Consider the following 7,104-nt stretch of genomic DNA (forward strand, 5'->3'; position numbering starts at 1 on the left):
TCACTGCCCTTCATAATGTTGCATTCATATTTGGTTACAAAAAGTAAAGACAAATACCTAACCTCTGACCATCTTGTTTCTGAAAAAGCACCACTTGGCACCTCACACCAATGCTGTTACCTAAACCACTCTACATTTCCAGAAACTTGAATTAGATATGACACAGACAGGAGATTGGGGGCAAACCAGTTTTGTAGTTTTAATATGTGTGGCTTTAGTAATGAAGATTTCTGAGATCATACAGTAATGTATAAGGAGTCCCTAACTTACAAATGGGATGTGTTTCAAAAGAAGGCGTTTGTTAAGTCGGTGATTTGGAAGACTAAAGCAGATTTACCATTACTGCAGGTGCAATACTCTAAATGGGTGATGCATTTCCTGACACCCAAAAATCAACATATAAAACCAATATTTTTTAGACAAATGCTAAAAGAAACACTATTTTATTGACCTTGAATAACTGAGTTGTTTTGTTTAAAGTTTTAAAGGTGACTTGCCGGCTGACCATGGTGACAGATGGTGCTGCGCGCAGCATTTCTCCCGTGGACATTTAAGATCCCTTTGAGGGATTTCAGGATCCATTGTCCCTTGGCATTCATTCCGGTCACAACGTTCTCCGGTCTTGGAGTGGGATCCCGAAGGTGTTTTTTTGGACAGTAGACATCATAGTAAGGCTAATAGATTGGAGGCGAAACGTCGCCTGCGTCCTGCTGTACCCTGTGACACCCCCCCCCCCCCCCCACAACCTCTGTCTCCGCGCTCTCCACTCCCTCACAATCAGACAAGTTCTCCTGGCCTACGTACGTTTATCATTGCCTTTGATGCCGATACGCCCGCTGATCAGATTGTTTTTGGAAATAGTAGGGCACGCAGTCTTTTCTATCAAGCAGTTCCCGAGTTCTTTCAGATCAAGGTGCACGATTTCTGGCTGAAGAAATGCAGGAACTTAATTGTGGTGGACCACGCCTCCTCTGGGGACTTGGAGCTTTCGGATGTTACTGATATCTGTGGTTACAAGGGCCGTTGGGTGACTGTTTGGTATGATATGTGGTCCGGCATGTTGTTGACGATAGTGCGGACGACATCAAGGCACAACTGCAAGATGCTGACCTTCCTATCTTTAGTGTCAAGAAATTTATGCATAGGATTGATGGGGACCTGTGTGACACCGGCACTGCCCTCCTTACTTTTCTTGACTCCCTTCCCCCTGATCGGGTTTGGATTAATGGCTTCCTGGAGGTGTACGTCCTCTGTCCCACTCAGTGCTTTCGATGCAAGGGTTTTCACCATACCTCCCATGGCTGCACTAGTGACGTCTGTTGTGGCAAATGCTCTGGTTCCCATTTCACTAGTGACTGTGAGTCCGACAAGCTCTGTTGCTCCAACTGTGGTGGTGATTATGCCATCACTTTTCAAGTAGTGTCCTTCCTATGTTGCGGCACTCACTAAGGCTCTTCCTGTCGTTGCCTCGTCTTCCATTCGTGCCTTGCCTTGCCTTGCCCCAGTTCCTTGTCACCCGCCGCTTCCCACTCCGCCACTGCCCTTGCCTGCGCCTGACCTGCTTGTCGCTGATGTTCCTCTCGCCCCTGAGGCCTCTTCTCACCCTCCCACCATTCAACTGAGTCCCGAGTTTGTTGACGATATTGTCACTTGCGTTGTGGATGTACTCGAGACGGTGCTGGTCCCCCTCGTTACTAAATTCTTCCCTCAGTCCGTCCTTCCCGTTCCAGAGGCTGAACCGTCGCACACCTCCTCCGCTTCTACGGTTGACATCTATCTTCCCGCAGCTGCCTCTGCTATCTCCAATGTGTTTGAATCGATGCTGGACAACGCCCTAAGGAATTCTTTGGTGAGCCTTCCCTGTGTCTCTCCCCAGACTGCCTTGCCGCACATCTCTGCCCTCGGTACTAAGCGGAAGCGATCCTCCGTCGTCCTGATTTTCAAGCTCCCTGCCACCTTACCTGATGGGCCCCCAACTTCGCGTTCTCCAGGACTTGTCCTCGTGCCCTTCCTAAGTCTTCCTCCTGTTGTCCTGCTGGCACTTCTGTGGAGTGCGATGTGCTTGCGTTCGAGTCGTGAGGCCCGGATGCCATCTACGTACCTTGTCCTGTCCTACCCTCGCCTGTCCTGTCTTGACTTCTTCTGATCTTCTGCACCTTCCCTCCTTGTACCTTCCTCTGCTCGCACCTCCCTTCCTTTCTCATGTCTGCTTTGCACTTGCCTCCTTACGCTTTGCGTTCGCCTTCTGTTCTCTTTACACCCATCCTGCGTCCCTTTCATTTTGTTTATTTTGCCTTTATCCTAGCCCACCTTGACGGCGTCGTTATCTTCCCCACACGGGCACGTTGTGACTATTGATGTGTTGCTGTGCATTGTAGTTTCTGAATCTTCCTACATTCCCACTTGTGCAGTCATCGGGAGGATATACCTTCATACAAACTGCACGTATTGTAAAGAAGAAAAAGAAAGTTTTAAAATTGGGTATATTTGAAGAGTGAAGAACTCTAATTACTGGAGGAGGAGGCAGTAGAAAGTGATGATACATGCACGGCAAACATGAGTAGGTCATCTTCAGTCTCCACTGGCTGCTGTATGTGTAGGTGAAACATGGTGGCCATCTAAAGTGTCCACTGGCTGCTGTATATGTTAATGATACATGGTGAATCATTTTCAGTGACACTTGCTGTTGTATTAAAGTTTGAGCTTATCAAGCAGCTAGGAATATATGGGTTGGTTTTGCCCACCTTCAGTGGTCGTGGCTGTGTACCCAGTTGGATGTCTTGTCCTTAGCCCATCTTGTTTTTAGGGAGCCAGAATTGTAGATATTGGTGAATTCCACCATGGTTCAATCTGTATCTCCTCTTACTTCCTCTTCACGTGTGGTTCACCTGGCTTCTGTTCTTCCTGCTTCTGGCTTTGAAACATCTGCGGGTTTCGTTGTCGGGGCAGGAGTTAGATCGAGATGTAGCTTAGCCATCTCTTGGGGTGGCTCCTTTCCCCTTGGGCCTGGACAGTTGAGCTGCCTGCTGAGGTTTTGCAATTTTCATCTTGCAACCAACCCCTTCCTCTGAAGCCTGTTCTTTGGACTCCACTTCCCTATCTTGGGTGGTGGGCATAGACTCTGGCTCAGCCTTAGAGTCTGTGTTTGTTGTCTGGGGCGTGGTGGAGTCGGATAGGGGGCTTTGGGTTCCTTTGAATCCTCATCTGGTCCTTCATCCCATCGGATGAGGGTCTTTTGCGTCAAGGGGAGGGGTTTTCTTACCCCCTCCTTGTATGATTTTGATCCTAATGCAGCTCACCTCGGTTCATTTCTGGGTCCATTGGGTCGACAGTTGGATGAATCCTTCCAGAGGCTTCCTTCCTCTCGGATACCCCATTCGGTGGCTTAGGTTGTTGGTTCAACTGAGAGTGCATCATGTACTGTGTCTGGTAGTGGCTTTCTACCAGACAGAGCACATTCTGTTCTGGCAACCCTCCTCCTAACTGGTAGGACAAGTGCTGATGAGATTGAACTTGTTTTAAGACATTTGATCATTTGTTTACATTGTTGGGAAGGTGTTCATATGGCAATTTTGAGGGTTCAGTCTGTTTGAATCCAGCAGTGGTCTGTATTAATTTCCTGACTTTCTGAATGCTTTCCTGGTGGGTTGGCAGAGTGTCACCTGTTGTCTGTGCCTCTGTGAGGGGGGCCAGGTTCTGGTGTTGGTCCCTGGTAGACCAAACAGAACTCCACAGGTGGTGTGACCTAGTAATTGAGAACCATCTCAGTGGACTAACTTCAGGGAGCTGCCAGGGCTCACTCAGAAGGTGGTATTTCATTACATTCAATGCTGGTGTTTTGCAGCATATAATGACATAATATTACAAATAGTAAAATACTAAGGATAGCAAGGTAGCATAGAGAGGGTAAGTAAGTCCTAAATAAGGAAATTTGCAACCGTATTGGGTTGTAGACAGGCAGTTCCAATGTCCAAAATTCCTGGGAAAACAAACAAGCATATCCAGGATGGATTAGGAAGTATAGTGGAATGTATGGAGTGTCTTACATCATTCCATAGGAGTGCTGTAGGCATACAATGTGGTGTTTGTAACAAAAGGTATCACTTGAGCTGTGCGGAACTATCTACAAAATTCACACTCAACAAGTAACATACTGGATTTGTTACGATGGCATATCAGTGTTGACAAACTTAGTCAAACTCATGAAAGACATTGATGCACAAGAATGGCCTTAGCAGGGAAATTACCAGGTATTTTTCTCCTCTGGCATGCTACTGGATCCATCTTGGTGTCTGGATTCGTATCTTTGCTTCCTTTCATATTTTTGTTGCTCTGTGTCCCTCTTTGGTCGAGGATCTTTTCCTTGTGATGACGTTTCTGTTGGCTTTCATTTCTGGTTGTGGGAGCTTCCTGCTCTCTTTTGGAAGCAAGAGTTTTTCTTTTTGTCATTGGATGCCTTCTTCTACTCCAGCTGTTGCCTTCCTTTTAGCTATGAATCTAATGATAAGATTCCAAAGGGGTCATTTGGTTTGTTTGGCTGAGGGTATGTCCCTTTGGTTATTGGATACCCCTTACCCTCTTTCTGCAGTAAACCCTTCTTTTCTTTGTGCTCTGTGGTGAGTTAGATCGGGAAGCCATTGTTTTTTTTCCAGCATTTTTTCCAATATTTACTTAATCAAACACCAATTTAAACATTAATATCTAATGCTCTATCAACTTTCTTCTCACTAATACTGCACAGTACATAATGAAGTTCAGAATGCTTGGATTTGGTTTAGTGTTGACCTTAAGGCTTACCAACCATGTGAGGGGATATTAACACTCTCTGGCCCCGGGCATGCGCGCCGGAAATTTAGAGGTCATGCCCCCGGCATGCAGGCGAGCGCGCGGTGACACCGAAATGTGTATACTCGTTTCAGTTTTCTCACCTTAATTCTCATGCTACGTCGTTTGTTTTGTATCATTGTGTTCGCAATAGAATTTCCTACAGGTGTATATGCATATAATGTCCAAAAGCCTGGTGTAACTCCCACACAGCAGAGCCTAAAGTTGGCAAAAGTTACCTGTGAGCGCACAAAATCAGTAATGTGTATACTCGTTTTAGTTTTCTCACTTTAATTCTCGTGCTACGTCGTTCGTTTTGGTATCATTGTGTTTGCAATTAAATTCCCTGCAGGTGTATATGCATGTATTGTCCAAAAGCCCGGTGTGACTCCCCTTAGCAAAGCCTAAAGTTACCCGTGAATAAGTACCAATTATCACACCCGCAACCTAATGTGTATACTCGTTCAGTTTGATAACATCAGTTTTTGTGTTAGGTCGCTCATTTTGATATCATATTGTTCGCAATATAAAGGTGTGTATTTTAAAACTAGTCCTATAATAACAGAGCAATAACTGGAATTTTTAACAAATATTTTAATTTTGGACGCTCATCATCACAAAATTATTTATATCTTTCTAGTGTTGTGACGTAAATTTTCCTGTTACATCTTTCATTTTGGTATCAAATTGTTTGCAATCTAAAGGCGCGCATTTTAAAACTAGTCCCATAATAATAGCACAATAAATGAAATTTTAACAAATATTTTAAAATTTTGACCAAAAACATATTTATAATCTTTCAAGTGTTCTGATATCAAGTTTCGTGTTACATCTTTCATTTTGGTATCAAATTGTGTGCACTCTAAAGGGGCTCATTTTGAAACTATCCCGAAGTCGATCAGATAATAAATCAATTTTATACAAATATTTTTTTATCAGATGCCAGCACAGTCTGATGCTCGGACTCGAGAAAAAATCGGACACCATGGGTGTCTGAAGAGTGCGATAGTGGTAAGGCCACCTCAAGAGGCCACACACAGTGTGTGTGTGTGTGTGTGTGTGTGTGTGTGTGTGTGTGTGTGTGTGTGTGTGTGTGTGTGTGTGTGTGTGTGTGTGTGTGTGTGTGTGTGTGTGTAATTACCTAAGTGTAGTTACAGGATGAGAGCTACGCTCGTGGTGTGTGTGTGTACTCACCTACAGTGGCACCTCTATTAACGAGTTTAATCCGTTCTGGCACCGAGCTCGTTATGTGGAAAACTCGTCTAAAGAAACAAATTTCTCCATTTAAAATAAAGGAAATAAATTTAATCCGTTCCACTCCCAAAAACATCCATACTTGTATGACATTTTGTAAATATAATACTGCACATGTAATTATAAATATTTTGTTGTACTGTTTTCATGTTTACTTTACCTTATGAAGAGTCGTTGCTGGCTTGAGGGAGACACTGGGGAGGTGGGAAGGAGAGGGATTATGGTGTGGAAGGAGAATCCACCTCCGAGTCAGGCGGGCTCTCTCTTCTTGGGAATTTCACCCCACTGGGACCGGGTTATGGTTCACTATCACTGGCTCTTCTTTTCTCTACTTTTGCAAAGTACGTATCTATTGACAATTGCTTTTTTCTTTGTTTTAGGATGATCCTAAAACGAGACAGCAAATTGTCATTAAACATGTTCACACACAGGGTTGTCACTGCTTTATCAGGGCAGCTTTTCCAAGAATGCGTTCACCTTTTCAAACATTCCAAACACTTCCCTGATCTCAGTGGAAGAGGTAGCATCCTCCCTTACCTCCTCATCCCCTTACTAATGGTGCAAATTGTTGATGAGGACCTGCCATACTCCCTTGTGAGATCAGTCACACAGACACCACGCTCATGCTTTTATATATTTTCCTTCTTCAAATCCACAGTAATTGTGTCTTTCTTCCTCTTGACAACACTATCTTTAGCAAGCAACTTCTTTGGCGACATCGTGCATTACAAATTGTAGTCACAAAACCACAAAAAAAACAAAGAAAAGCGCAAATAAATCCAGAGGGATTCTTGTCGTGTGCGATACAATAACAACACTGGCGTCAGAGAATTTGCGAGAACCCGCGAGATGCTTGGAAGCACCATGTGGTTTTGCTCGTTAATAGAGGTGAAGCTCGTCAATAGAGACAAATTTGCTGCGAGTGGCTCGCTCGTTACTCGAAATGCTCGTAGACAGAGCCACTCATTAATCGAGGTGCCACTGTATTTGTACTCACCTATTTCTGTTTGTGGGGGTTGAGCTCTG

This window comes from Procambarus clarkii, chromosome 36, assembly GCF_040958095.1.
Source record: "Procambarus clarkii isolate CNS0578487 chromosome 36, FALCON_Pclarkii_2.0, whole genome shotgun sequence".
NCBI lineage: Eukaryota > Metazoa > Arthropoda > Malacostraca > Decapoda > Cambaridae > Procambarus > Procambarus clarkii.